At 45.9% G+C, this 15,318-nt stretch overlaps 1 long non-coding RNA gene across 4 annotated transcripts in view; it reads left to right on the top strand.

Annotated features, from left to right (window-relative positions):
- The first annotated feature begins 1,404 nt into the window (after positions 1 to 1,404).
- Positions 1,405 to 15,318, top strand: part of LOC130542652 (uncharacterized) — a 36,006-nt gene continuing 22,092 nt past the window's right edge. The window contains exons 1-4 of one of the 4 annotated variants that reach the window (XR_008957353.1): positions 1,405 to 2,266; positions 3,340 to 3,541; positions 4,108 to 4,217; positions 7,341 to 7,557. This is a non-coding gene — a long non-coding RNA (uncharacterized LOC130542652). Of the gene's footprint in view, positions 2,267 to 2,589; positions 3,149 to 3,339; positions 3,542 to 4,107; positions 4,218 to 4,770; positions 5,196 to 7,340; positions 7,558 to 15,318 lie in introns of those variants that run through there. The other 3 variants (XR_008957354.1, XR_008957356.1, XR_008957355.1) reach the window with 3 other exon arrangements.

The raw sequence follows: 15,318 nt of genomic DNA, 5'->3' as shown, positions 1-15,318 counted from the left end.
ATTATTTTCCAGCAGTCATAGACTATTTACCCAAACAGATGATATGTTGGACCATGAATCATGTCTACATTTTAAAATACTGAAAGTAACTAGATTCTATTCTTAGGCCTCCAAGGAATAGAGCCCTAGTCCTCATCAAAAGAAGACCAGGCAGTCCCTCTATGTTTAAAAATTCAATGTAACTTTGCTGCATATCTTAAGGGTCAGAGAGGGGATTGCAGTGGATATTTGCCACCTTTTCTACATCAGGGCTCACACACAATGGCCCTTTGTCTCTGAAGAACACTGACTATTCTAACATAGACAGGAGTTAAGCCTCCTATCAGAGTTCTGCATGTGCCAGCCACACCTGGCAGCCTTGGCCTGGGCCCACCACCACCTCCCTCCAGCTTTCCTTCTTGGTGGCATTGAGTTAAGGGAGTCAACATAGCCATATGGAGATGGGAGCTCCCCTCTCCTAGTGATGATGGTGCTATTGTCCCCACCAGTCTATCAACATGATTTCTGAGAGAATTACGACACAATAGCAGCTTCTTGACCTTCCTTAAGGTTTAAAAATCATCTTGTGAGTCATCTTTTCAAAAAACGGTTTCACCATGTGTTCTTTTCTCTGGAAAAGAAATAGACCCAATGGTAATTATGGCTCCTGAGCACCTGCTCTTGGGAGATTGCATAGTGGCTCTGTTTAGCATTCTCCCTCTTAAACTTCTCAACTAGGGTGTATATAGAATGAGTCCCATTTCCTAGATGGATAGACAAGGGCTCAGAGATTATATGAATTACAGAGGATTTTAGTGTCAGAAACCTAAGTGGGATTTCCAAACTGACTCCAAAACCCTTGTTCTTCCATACAGGGTACCATTTCACTCTTACCTCTGGTCTTGTTGATCTGGAAACCTAGGAAGTATTAGGATTTTCTTGTTGTGTGGCCAAATGGAATGAATTCGGCTGCCTTTTCACCTCTGCCCATCATGACCATGAAGATAATTATCTCAGTGGAGGACCTTTGAGTAAGAGACTTAAAGATCCCTTAGAATAGAGATACTATACTATTTTTCTGATATTAAAGTGCCTGAAAGAACTATCCTTTTTTAATTGATGGAAGCTCTTGGTGGAAAGGTTGGAAAGCCTATTTGAAAACACTCAGCCTCTTCTACAGAGTGAGACAATGCCTCTAAAGATTGCTAAAATATTCCCTTACCTCTGATTATTTACTTCCCAACTATCGCAGTGTTTCTATGTTAGGATTACGATTTCCATGAGGCAAAAGTTGCGGAGAAAGAACTTAGTGTATCCAGGGGCACTTTCGTATTGTGACAGTGAGCTATTCTGTTGTATTCTGTAGTCCAAGGGAATGGTGCCAGACATCTCTAAGATGTCTAAAATTCTGACTGTAAATGATCTCTATGCTTCAGAGATTTGGGCAGGACAAGGGAGGAGTCCAGAGACCGTAAACGCCTCTGTTACCTGTGTTGACCATGGAGCAGGTAACCTTCTGTAGGGGTCCTTTTGATGTCTCTGAGCTATGGGAAAGGTGCTTTCATCTCAAGCTCCTCCATTTGGTAGTGGTGATAAGGATAAGAGTAATTTTTATCTCATACCATCTGTGGGCCCTGATCTTGACCTCCTAGGGAAACCCTCCTTTATCATTTCACCCAGCTCAAAATGACCGGGCAAACCCTCAAAGCATGGGCCCTATTTCTGCCCCCAGCACATATTGTCCATCTGTTTCAAAAAGAAAAAAGAGAACAAAAAAATGCCCTTGCCAACATCAAGGTGAGAACACAAAAGAACCTCTCTGTCCCCCGTAAGATTAAAGTCATACCGACTTGTACATACTGAAAAGATAAGAAAAGTCTGTCACTTTCTGGAATCTTCTGCCTCATCGTGATGGGTAACTGTACCTAACACAAAACAGAACAAATATATAACCCTGCCCTAAATGTTCCTTCCCTGGAGCACTCCCTTCTTTGTGAAGACTGTGTCTCCCAGGCATCTGACCTGACTTGGGTTTGAATAAAACTCTCTTCATTTCTCTCTAAAATGTTTTAAAATGTTCCTTCCTTTAGTGTTGACAATAACACTATGTTTTCTTTTCAAGTGAAAAATAAATGTTCCTGGTTCACAACCGTGACAGCACAGAAGGCCGGCTGTTCCTCCTGGCCCCTACCCTGCAGAACCAAGCATGTGTATATAGATTCCAGCACAAATGGGCTCATCCTAGAAGGATGCTTTGAAGGTCTGAGAAGCACTATCCACTCCATGGGTGAGACAAGAAGGCAAAGCTATTCCCGCTTGGAGCATTCCTTTTGGGGCTTAAAATTGCCTTGGACATGCATGAAAGCATTGCCATTTCCTAAAGCCCAAAGCTGGAACAGTCTGAGAGCAGCTGACCTAGCCAGAATCCAGGCACACACCTGTAGGAAGGGTTGGTGCAGAAGGGAAGGGGCAGGGCTCTGAGGGTGTTCTGCAGCTAGAGGGGTCCGCGGAAGGGGCAGAGTGTGTGTGTGTGTGTGTGTGTGTGTGTGTGTGTGTGTGCGCGCGCGCGCGTGCTTGGGGCCCTGCCCGTGATCACAGTCATGCCTGCGCTGGGCATTGAGCCAAGGAGGCAGGTCTTGGACCCCTTGCACTCCCAGAGTTGTGAGTCATGGGGCCGGTTGCCCCGCATTCAAGGGGATGGAAACCGCACACTCCCAAACCAATCACCCCATGGGGGTGGAGCTACGTCTCTGTGGGCAAACCCAGAGCAGACCTAAGATGCAGACTGGGAACCAGGGAAGGGGAGCTCTGAGAGATTCAAAGTGTGGAGTTCCTGGCTGAGTGAATGCATGCTGTGTGCCTGTGTGGGGCATGGTCTGGGAGTAGGGGCACCCCAGGTGAGAGGTGGGGTTCTGGAAGGGCATGTGGAGGGAGTTCATTTGGAGATTCAGTTGAGTTTTCTTTTTCCCTTGATAGTCTCTTCTGCCTACTCTCTGTCAACTGGCCTTACATAGCAAACCCATGGACTCCAGGGCACCTGCTCAGCAGAGCTTTTGTGGTATTGGTCACAGACATTCCAGGGTTTCACTTGTTCCCCAGCAAGAGCGAGAGTAAGGACCGCACGGTCCCCAACTTCAGTGCGGTGCCCCTGTCCCCTGACACAGTGCAGGTAATGGACCTTGAGCAGTTCCCCAAGTTCAGCAGGGTGTTCCCTGTTCCTTCAGGCACATGTGTGGCACTAGGAAACCCCAGAGCCGTTACCCAACTTCAGCATTGTGCTGCCTGTTCCCTGGGAATGGTGGCAATGGGCTGGAAGATAATTACTACTAAAAGACAAGTCTGTGTTTCCCCTTCTCCCAGAAACTGCAGCAGGCATGCTGGCTTTAGGTCCGAGGAGCCGCCTTCTCCCCACCTGACAACACTTCTCTTCTCTGGCTCCGTGAGACCCGAGGTTTTGAACATCTGCATCTGAGTCAGTGAGGCAGCTTGACACAGGACACCAGCATTCAGAGAAAGCGGCAGGTCCATTTGGAGAAATGTCATATCCACGTCAGGACTGGAGGTAACACCTCTCATTAACCCACTATCTCCTGGGCTTTTCTCTTTTCTCTAGTTGAGCCATGAAGTAAAACTTTAGTAATAGTGTCAGTGTTCTGAATTTGGTGAAGGAGGTACTTAGTTTCTGAACTTAGAGCACTTTGCAGGGGATCCCATTTTCTCTGTTCATTGACTGCTTATGAATGTATTTTGAACAGCTGTTTCCTAGAAACACTTTCATTAGAAAGGGAAGGTTAGATTTACTCTTTGTGTATTTTTAAGATATACATCTAACAGTGTTTATTCAGTTGGGCCTACGATATGGGTGAGTGGCCACCATTTAGGGTCAGATGGCTTTTTGTCGTCAGATACAGATATGGATGATGTCTTGTCATTTGTCAAAGGTGATGTTTCATCACTGATTAGTCTTTTCATCCCAAGAATTACAATGAGGGTCCAGGGAAAATTCAAAATTATTTAAAGCAGCCTTTTCCTGTTTAAAAGTTAAGCTTGACTATCTAGCTTTACTAGATGTATCAACTCAATATTTTAAGGTGCCATATTCTCTCTGTCATTTCTTTGGTGGTGCAGTCAGAAGGAGAGTCTTTGGGAATTCTTTTGGATAGAGTCATGCTGGTGGCTTCAAGGGGCCTGGTGACGGGAGCCCTGGGCTGAGTTCTGGAACTACTTGCTTGACGCCGGTGAGTCAGGTTATCCCACAGAGTTTCTGTTTCCTCCTTATGAGATTGCTGGAAGGTGAAATAAGTCAAGCAGAGAAAGGCAATTTTGATACGGATTCACTCATTCATGGAACAGGAGAAATAGCAGGGAGCTCAGTAGGAGAAGGAAGGGAAGAATGAAGGGTGGGGTAAACAGAAGGGGGAATGAACCACGACAGACTATGGACTCTGGGAAACAAACTGAGGGCTTCAGAGGGGTTTGGTGGGGGATTGGGATAGGCCGGTGATGGGTATTAAGGAGGGCACGTATTGCATGGAGCCCTGGGTGTTGTACGCAAACAATGAATCATGGAACACTACATCAAAAACTAAGGATGTAGTGTATGGTGACTAACATAACATTAACATAATAAAAAAAAAATTTAAAAAAGAAAATAAAGAAATTGATGGGAGGTCATATCTGTGGAAAGTCTTTTTACACAGAAACTGTTCTGCCTATTGAAGAGCAACTAAAAACGAGGTGATTTGGGCTCTATTATTCTGTAAATAATAATTTTAAAACTCCCTGTCCTAGGGATATGGTATTTTATTGCATAAGGAGGCCTGAGAAGGCTGCAATGAAAGATTGAGATCTCAGAACACGTTCATGTTCCATGCATACATCACTTAACAGTTTGCACAGGTAGGAAGGTAAGTGGAGATAAATATGAAAGAAAGGGAAAGAAGGTGTGAACCATTCATTAGGTAGCCTTCTCCCTTTCTCAGGAAAGCCTTGGGCCAGTGTAATTGTGGAAGAAGAGGGGGAATCCTGGAGCTTTGCAGCAGATGGGGGTTCCAGGTCTGGGTAGAGGTGACGGGTCCCAGAGGAGAGCTGAGTGCATTCTGCAGCAGGGTATGGGCAGGGCGCGCTCCTGGGGTGGCTGTGGTCTCCCATGTGAACGTTGTGACAGGTGAGGGCTGTGAGCTGGTTCCTGGCTGAGGACAGTTGAGGCACAGGTGGAGAGCTGGCCGAATCCCTTCTTAAGGGCCACCAGCCTCAGCCAGCACACACAGAATCATCGTTTGTCCCTGTCACTCCAATTCAGGCAGTCAGAGTTGCCAGGCCGAGATGTTTGCTGGAGCTTCTTTCCTTGCATGTGTGTGAAGTTTCAAACCTGAAGTGGTGGACATGATGGGTCCTCAGAAAATCCGTAACTCTTTTATTTCCTGCTCTTATATCGACCAGTGAAGTGAATCGGACCGGCTAGTAGAAGGGGCTATCTGTGCGTTTTTATTTCCCAGTTTAATTAAAGAATGGGAAAACAGTCTTGTGAAATATTAAAAGAATCCTTTGTTGGTGTTCATGTCCCCCCCCCCCCCCGGGGTGGGGGTGCTTACCTGGAGACCCATCCAGGGCTCTGGAAGCTTGACCCGGTGAGTCACTTGCGACTTGAGCTGGGGAATTAATGAAGAAAACAGAATGAATGCTGGAGTTTGCCTGTATAATTTGGACTCAGACACGTCCATGTAGCATCGGAACTCTTCACCCATGAGGCGTGTCGGGATCCCTGAGGTTGTGGGCTTTGCTTTATGGGCTGAGGTTTTGTCTTCATCCTTATCTGGACAAGAGCCATGCCATCTGGCAATGGAGATCCAAATCCTTAGGTGACCATATCATCATCATCATTATCATGATTATTAATTATTATTATTATTTTAAGAAGCAAGAGAGACATTGACTTTGAAATAAAATTATCAAAAGAAAGAACACAAGGTCAAATATATACGTGATGATTGAACTTGTGGTATCTCTCATTGGTGTGGGTCTTGTAGGGCTGCCTGAATGAGAAAGACCAAGGAATTCTATGTGGATAAAAGTGTGCTGTACACAGGGAGTGTTTTATTCCATCATTTGACCTCTCTCTCTGAAGGGAAAATAGAGTGGTGACTGGAGCTTGGTTCTGATTGGAAGGCCTGGGAGGTCAGTGAATCGAAAGAGCAGTGTTCATGCTTACATGGTTCTCAGTGCCCAGTGAGCGAAGTTTGGACGCTTGGACTCGGAAGCATTGGTGTTCAGGGAGGATGTTGTCCGAGTTTGCAGCACATCGAGACACTTGGCTGGTCTGCCTAATTGGGCCAGTTTCTGCCTTTCTAAGGGCAGCTTGAAAGTGGCTTGTAAACCTAGGACATTTGTGGAGTGTTCTGCATGGGACCACTGTGTGGGCCAGTGTAGACACAACCCAGGGAATTCCAGAGCTAATGATGAGCACGTTTGTGAGGCTGGAGTTTGCTTCTCTGTGAGAAGGATTGAGCTGGAGTGGAAAGAAGTCTCTGGGTCTTAGGACTCACTGAGCGGATCCAAGCCTGGCAGGGTGCTGAGATCAGATGTCTGTTTCCCAGGATTTTGGCCAGAGGGATATTTGGGCTCTGGGCAGCATCTCTGCTCAGGTTTCTTGGATGAGCACCTCAGGGAAGAGGAGTGAATGTGTGTGCTCACCTGTCATCGAGGAAGGTTTCTGGTTTCAGGTTTCGTGTACAGGTGAATTCCTCATATGGCTCCCTTACCTGATGGTGTTCAGGGTGCAGGAGGTGGATGGACCCCCTCGTCCCGGGCATCCTGGCTGTGTAAGAGTCCTGGGGCACCTTTTCCCCTGGACTTTGGACCAGGAAATTGGGAGCAGTAGGTGATGAAGCCATCAGTTGATGCCTCAGTTTCTTCCCTGCCAAGATGAACTGGAGATTAAAATAAGTGCTATGGAAATATAAAGGAGGAGACAGGACTGGGGGTGCTGAAGGGAAGGTGGGGATGGTGTTTGGTATTCACATAGGGGTCAGGTGGTACTTCACTAGGAGGGTGATGCTTGAGTCAAGATCTAGGGAAGGTCAGTGATATCACATGAAGAGCATTCTAAACAGAATGGAAAGCATGTGCAAAGGCCCCAGGGAAGGAGCATACCAGGTGCATCCATGAGCTACAAGATGGCCCTGTGACCACAGGCGACAGCTTAGGACTTGCATCATCAAGGTGACAGAGTGACAGAAAGCCATAGCAGGGCTGTGACCCCATGGGACCCTGTTTCACTGGGTCATCCTGGCTGCAGGGTTGAGAACAGATGACAGAGGGTTGAGGTTGGGCAAGGGAGGTCAATGATGACTCTTTTCCAGGAACTCAGGCAAGAGATGGGCTCCAGTGTGGTCCAGACAGGCGGCCTTGAAAGGAGTGGTGAGTCCTACGGTGGGTACGTCTTGAAGATGGAGCTCACAGGATTTGCCGACAGCTTAGATATTGAGGATGGGAGAAAGGAGGAACTGGGGTAGCTCCCAGCTGTTGTGGGTTGTCCTGAGCGAGGGGAAGGAGAAGGTATCTGGGGGTAGGAGGTAGTCCGCGTTCGGCATGCTGAGGAAGGTGCCTTTCTGGGTGGATCTGCTGAGGTTTGTTTCCAGGAGAAGCTTTCATATCTCCTCCCTAAGCAACGGTGAAGTATAAGTATTCCCCATTTTTTAAAAGTTCATGGGAAGACACTTGGCTTTTTGGAAAGATCTCCGTTATCACCTGGTTTCACTAATGGGAAGAAACCTGAAGAGGATGTTCCTTATGAAAATAGTTGAACGGTGAGCTTTGCATTCAGCATCTGTTTGGGGAGAAGCACGACAGACGCAGTGTGCACCGTAACCAGCTCCTTCCTGTAAACCGCTCTCCGTGTCCAGCCACCAGCGCTTTGAATTCTGTTTGTGAGCATCTGCTGTGCTTTCTCTCCATTTATTTTCGGCATCCATTAGGAATTGTGTCCTGGGTCCTGAGAAATGCCAACAATAAGTAAATTTAGGAGTCTGAGCATGGTCACTAATTTTTCCATATTAATTAATGGTCATTCCTTCTTTACACCCTTTCTGCTCTGAAAGGTTTCCTAGGAGTACTGTACTTTCAAAGAGCTGGGGAACCTGTACCCCATCCTGCGGGGTTCACTTTAGTCTCCATGCTGCACAGAACATTCCATGGCTGTCGGATTTTAACACACAAACCTGTATCTTTGACCACCTTCACCCTTCCCATCCTCCTCTGAATCAGGCACCCACAAATCTATTCTCCATATCTATGTGTTCAGTAATTTCTTTCCCCATGTTGTATGTACATGTGAGCATCTGTAATTGCCTTTCTGTGTCTGAGTTCTTCAGGAGGGAGCCCCATCAGTCATCTGATAGAGCACTTTCATGGATCCCCTGTGAGGCAAGGATGATGCCCGGCCTTGGAGGGGGGCCACAGGTCCGCCCTCAGGATCCATGTCTCCCACTCCAGCCTTTTCAGAATGGACCTCTCACACCAAATCTAGGGTTAGGGGTAAGGCATAGGAGAATGAGAGTTCCAATAGGGTGGATGTGTCCAGAATTTCCACGGTGGGGGCGGGGATTGATGGCATGGGTTGGGGTGAGTGTGAAGCAGTGGGTTTGTGCCCATGAGCCAGTGAATGTGGGGGATCGAGGGAATCAAGTACAGAAGTAATTAGGATTTCTCCCCCTCGACCTCCTTTCTGGAGTCCCAAATAAAACGGTTTCGCTTTGGGTGGCATACTGAGGCCTTAGGTATGACTCAGGCTTCTTCATCTCCGTATCTTTGGAGGCAGACCTCTGGGAGTGGACTACTCAGAATCCAACCTATGATTACTGTCATGGAGGGGAGGATGGAAAGCCCGATTGACCGGCTCTAAACAAACTGACCTGGGGGCTGAGGAGAGTGCCAGTGTCACGGATGAGGGCCTAGAGTTCCGCTGAAAGTGGAGATTTGCTGGGCTTAGGTCAGGTGTTCACTAAGGTTTCTTCTCGCAAAACTTTCTGGAGTCCCAAATGGCATATTTTCGTTCTGTGTGGCAGGCTACTGCCTAACATTGCTCAGTGGTACCTGATCCCTGTGCTTTGGAGTCAGGCGTATGGGAATAAACCTAACAGACCCCAAACTAGAATTAAGGCGTGGGTCTAGGGGCATGGCCCTAAAGATCAGCCAGCAGATGCGACCTTCCAGGGGCCAAGAGTAGGGCATGATTTGGGTTGCATCTGAAACACAGCAGTTGCAGGCAGGGGGGCTTTGAATGTGGGGTTCGTTGGGTTTGGAACAGCTGGGAATTCATAACTTCTGCTCTGCATTCCTTCTGTGGGTCCAAATGGCACAGTTTCCATCTGCATGGCATGCTGATTTGCAGGTATGACTCAGGTTTCCCCAGTCGCTGTGTGTTTGCCTCCTGGAAAGACCTCTTGGAAGCCAACGGAACATTTGGCTTAGGGCTCAGGAGCCTGGGAGGGACCATCTCCTGGTTTTGAGCTCACCATTGCTGTGTCCTGATTTGAGTAGGTGGGTTGTGGAGAAGGGAAGGCTCAGGGTTTTGGTCCAAGGGGACCCTGAATGCGGGAGCCAGCTAGAATTGATTCAGTGGGATATGCAGATTTTTCAGCCCCCGAATACCTCTGCATCCCAGATGGTACGTTTTCTTTCTGTGTGGCATGCTGAGGCCTCAGATAGGGCTCAGGTTTCCCAAATCCCTATCTTTGTGCCATCTCTCTAGGAGTGGACCCCTGAGTACCCAAGCTATGGTGAGTGTCACGCCCTAGGAGGCTGCAAAGCCCAATCGACTGGCTCTGCCACCCTGTTGAGGCTCAGGAGAGTGGGCTGGAGAGACTGTCGGCACAGTGTTTAGGGGTCAGGAATCCACTGGAAGTGATTTTCTCTTTGCTTTGGTCAGGTGTTCCCTGAGGTTTCTCCTTCTCAGAGTGCTTTCTGGAGTCCCAGATGACAACCTTTCCTTCTGTGTGGCAGGCTTTGTGTCCTGACATTGCTCAGCAGTCCCCATTCCCTGGTCCTTGGAGCTAGATGTCTCGGAATGGACCTCACACTACTCAACGTGTAGTAAGGGCACGGGTCTAGGTGTATGGCTGTTCAGATGAGCCATCCGATGTGAGATTCCAGGGGCCTAAGAGGAGGGTATGCTTTGGGTTGAATGTCAGACACAGGAGTTGCCCACAGGGGGTCTGTGGAAGTGGTGTCTCGCTGGGATTGGATCAGGTAGGCATTCTTATTTCTCTTCCTCTGCAGGTCCAAATGGTACGGTTTCCCTCTCTGTGGCATGCTGATTCACCAATGTGGCTCAGGTTTCCCCAGTCCCTGTGTGTTTGGTGCTTGGCTCCTGGAATGGTCTCTGGGAACCCAACGGAGCATTTGGCTTAGGGCTCAGGAGCATGGGAAAGACCATATCTTGGTTTTGAACTCAGCATTGCCGTGTCCTGATTTGAGTAGGTGGGTTGTGGAGAAAGGAAGGCTCAGGGTTTTCATCCAAGGGTCTCCTGAATGCGGGAGCTGGACGGGATTGACTGTGTGGGATATGCAGATTTCTCCTGCTCCTAATAGCCTCTAGAGTCCCAGATGGCACTCTTTCTTTCTGTGTGGCATGCTTTGGCCCCAATCGGGCTCAGGCTTCCCCAATACCTATATCTTTGTGCTGTGTCTCTAGGAGTGAAACCCTGAGAACCCAACCTAATGTTAATGTCAGGCCCTAGGAGGATGGAAATCTCAATCGGCTGGCTCTGCGACCCTATCGGGGCTGAGGAGAGTGGGTTGGGGAGACTGTCGGCACAGTGTTTAGGGGCCAGGAATCTGCTGGAATTGGTTTCGTCTGGGCTTGGGTCAGGTGTTCCCTGAGGTTTCCCCGTCTCAGAGTGCTTTCTGGAGTCCCAAATGGCAGCCATGTATAGTGTTGTGTCTTTCCTTGTATAGTGTTGTGTCTCAGAGATAAGTGTTTTTCATTTTCATCAGGCGTCCGTGACCAATTTGATGAATGCTTCCATATTCATGAATGATGATATTATGGGTAAGTGGGTTCCTGTACAATGTTCTTTCTTACCTATAAGTTTATGGCACTTTGGTTAGGTTGCTGCAATCACTTATGATAGGGAGTCCACATTAACCAAATATATTGTATGTTGTAAGATGGTTCCTGTACACTGTTGTTTCTCAGTTATATGTTCGGAGGACTTACCCAATGGAACCATAACCACCTTGATTCATGCTTCCATCTTCAGAAGGCTGATGTGATTTGAAGGGCATTATCCTCACACCATTGTTTCTTAGCTATAAGTATGGGAAAATTTCCCTAGGCCTACACACACAATGTTGAATAGGCATCAGTATTGATTAGGCTGATGTTAGTTGAAGGTGTTTTCCTGTACACGGTGGTTCATTACCAATAAGGATGGGGAATAGTCCTCAAGATTCAAGAAACTGTTCATTAATGCTTCCATATTCATGAAAGATGCTGTTAATTGTTAATGCTATTCTGTAAAGTGGTGTTGTCAAGGGATAGGTATGTGGTCCTTTTCTTCTGATTCTACCTCCTCCTTGGTTCATGTTTCCATATTCGTGAATGGTGATGTTCATTGTAAGGGGTTCTATCCTCTACACGGTTTTTTCTTAGATATATGTATGCGGTTTGGTGATTCATACACACCCTATTTTCTGAAGGATTGTATAATCATGAGGGTGATTTTAGCTGAGGGCAGTCCCTATACACTGTTGTTTCTTACAGATATGTACTTAGACCTTTCCTAAAGCTTCGACAACCACTTTGAGTCATGCTTCCCTATTTCTAATCAGTGATATTATTGGTAGACATTATCCTGACACTGTTGTTTCCTAGAGAGAAGGGTGTGGTCATTTCCCTAGGACTGCAACACAATTTTGCGAAGGGATCCCTATGCAGGAGGTTGCTTTAATTGGAGGACGGTTCAAAGACACTGCTATCTATTACGTACAAGAATGGGGCACAAATTTCATGTTTCAAGACCACTATGGTAAAATCTTCCTTACTCTTGAAAGATGATGTTCATTGGTCTTTCCTTGTATAGTGTTGCGTCTCAGAGATAAGTTTTTGGCACTCTTGTCAGGCTTCCACAACCATTTTGGTTAATGCTTCCATATTCATGAATTTTGATATTAGGGCTAAGTGGGTTCCCGTACACTGTTGTTTCTTACAGATAAGTTTATGTACATTGCCACAACCATTTACGATAAGGATGCCACATTAACCAAAGATATTGTACGTTGTAAGATGGCTCCTGTACCCTGTTGTTTCTCAGCTTTATGTTCGTAGGCCTTACCAGAGGGTACCCTAGTGACCTTGACCGATGCTTTCGTCTTTAGGAAGGCTGATGTGACTTGAAAGGCATTATCCTGACACTGTTGTTTCTTAGCTATAATTATGTGGACCTTTCCCTAGGCGTACACACCCAATCTTGAATAGGGATCAGTGTTGAGGAGGCTGATATTAGTTGAAGGTGTTTTCCTGTATACGGTGGTATATTACCAATAAGGTTGGGGCACGGTCCTCAAGATTTACAAACTTTTCATTAGGGGCGCCTGGGTAGCACAGCGGTTAAGCGTCTGCCTTCGGCTCTGGGCGTGATCCTGGCGTTATGGGATCGAGCCCCACATCAGGCTCCTCTGCTATGAGCCTGCTTCTTCCTCTCCCACTCCCCCTACTTGTGTTCCCTCTCTCGCTGGTTGTCTCTATCTCTGTCAAATAAATAAATAAAATCTTTAAAAAATAAAAATAAAAAATAAAAACTTTTCATTAATGTTTCCATATTCATGAAAGATGATGTTAATTGTTAATGCTATTCTCTAAAGTGGTATTGTCTTGGGATATGTATGTGGTCCTTTCCCTCTAATTCCACCTCCACCTTGGATCATATTTCCATATGCGTGAATGCTGATATCCATTGTAAGGGGTTCTTTCCTGTACACTGTTGTTTCTTAGATATATGTATGCGTGCCTTTGGTGATTCATAACCCCCTATTTTCTTTTTTTTAGTGTTTTTTAAATTATTTTATGTTAGTCACCATACAGTATATCCCTTGTTTTTGATGTAAATTTCAATGATTCATTAGTTGCGTATAACACCCAGTGCACCATACAATACGTACCCTCCTTAATGCCCATCACCAGCCTCTCCCATTCCCTCACCCCTCACCCCTCTGAAACAATCAGTTTCTATCTCAGAGTCCATTATCTGCCATGCTTTATTCCCCCTTCTCATTACCCCCCCTTTTTATCCCTTTCTTCTCTTACCGATCTTCCTAGTTCTTATGTTCCATAATTGAGAGAAAAAATATGATAATTGTCTTTCTCTGCTTGACTTATTTCACTTAGCATTACCTCCTCCAGTACCGTCCATGTTGCAGCAAATGTTGAGAAATCATTGGTCTTTCCTTTCCTGTATACTGTTGTGTCTCAGAGATAAGTTTTTGGCACTTTCGTAAGGCTCCACGACCACATTGGTGAATGCTTCCATACTCATTATTAATGATGTCAGGGCTAAGTGGGTTCCCGTACACTGTTGTTTCTTACAGATAAATTTTTGGCATTGTAGTTATGTTGCCAGAACCACTTACAAAAAATTGTACGTTGTAATATATTTCCTGTACACTGTGGTTTCTCAGGTATATTTCAGTAGGCTTTTCCTAATGGTACTATAACCACCTAGATTCCTGCTTCCATCTTCAGGAAGGCTGATGTAACTTGAAGGGCATTATCCTGACACCGTTGTTTCTTAGCTATAAGTATGTGGACCTTTACCTAGGCCTACAGAGCCAAAATTGAATCGGGATCAGTGTTGAGGAGGCTGATGTGAGTTGAAGGTGTCTTCCTGTACACAGTGGTTCATTAGCAATAAGGATTGGGCAGAGTCCCCGAGATTCCAGAACCTTTTCATTAATTCTTCCTTACTTGTGAAGGATTATGTTCATTGGTCTTTCCTTGTATAGTGTTGTGTCTCAGAGATAAGTGTTTGGCACTTTAGTCAGGCTTTCACGTCCAATTTGGTTACTGCTTCCATATTCACGAAGGATGATGTTAGGGCTAAGCGGGTTCCTGTACACTGTTGTTTCATATAAAAAAGCTTAAGGATTTTCTTTACGATGCCACAACCACTTACGATAGAGATTCCACATTAACCAAAGATACTGTATGTTGTAAGAGGGTTCCTGTACACTGTTTTTTCTCAGCTTTATGTTCGAAGGCCTTTCCTAACGGTACCATAACCACTTTGATTCCTCCTTCCATCTTCAGGAAGTCTGATGTGACTTGAAGGGAATTATGCTGACACCGTTGTTTCTTATCTCTAAGTATATGGACATTTCCCTAGGCCAACACACCCAGTGTTGAGTTGGGATCACTATTGAGGAGGTTGATATGAGTTGAAGGTGTTTTCCTGTACACGGTGGTTTATTACCTAAAGGATGGGGCAAAGTCTTGGTAATTCCAGAACCTTTTCATTCATGCTTCCATAATCATGAAAGATGGTGTTCATTGGTCTTTCCTTGTATAGTGTTGTCTCTCAGAGATACGTGTTTTGCACTTTCGTAGGCTTCCACGACCATTTTCGTTAATGCTTCCATGTTCACGAATGATGGTGTTAGGGCTAATTTGTTCTTGTACACTGTTGTTTCTTACAGATTAGTTTATGGCATGTTCTTTACGTTGCCACAACCACTTACGATAGGAATTCTACACTGAGCAAAGATACTGTACGTTATTTGTTATTTTTTTACTTTAATTTCTGCCAGATTTGGTCTCATTTCTGCCCTTAGAGATTCTATATTCTCATCAATATTTTCGTTAATACTTTTTCAAGTCTACACACCATCTTCACCTTTGTTACTCTGAATTCCATTTCTGATAATTTGGTTATGTCCATATCCATTAGTTCTGTGGCAGAAGCCACAGACTCATTTTCTTTTCTTTGCTGGGGCGGATTTCTCCTTCTAGACATTCTAATGAGAAGTTGTGGGTTTGTCCAGAGCCCAAATTATTGACTGGGACCCAGGCCATGAGCCCTTGTTTTATGGGGATCTTAGGGATGTGGGCTTCTTGATTTTTCAGCCTGCCTTCTGGGGGAGGGGCCTGCCAAGCCGATATTAAGGTTAACCCTGTTTGGGTATAGTCTCCGTGTCCCCTGCAAGGGGGGATGGGGATGGGCACAGAGTAATTCGGTATTTCCAGGCTTTTGTTCTCTGGCGGCTTTCCCTGGTGTTTTGCTGTGCCTCTTCTGAGAGCCAGAGCAGCAGTGGCCAAATTTCATCCTCTGTCTCAGAGGGATTGCG

This window comes from Ursus arctos, unplaced genomic scaffold (assembly GCF_023065955.2).
Source record: "Ursus arctos isolate Adak ecotype North America unplaced genomic scaffold, UrsArc2.0 scaffold_4, whole genome shotgun sequence".
NCBI lineage: Eukaryota > Metazoa > Chordata > Mammalia > Carnivora > Ursidae > Ursus > Ursus arctos.
Note: the sequence above shows the minus strand (reverse complement) of the source record. Positions and strands in the feature narration are given on the sequence as shown.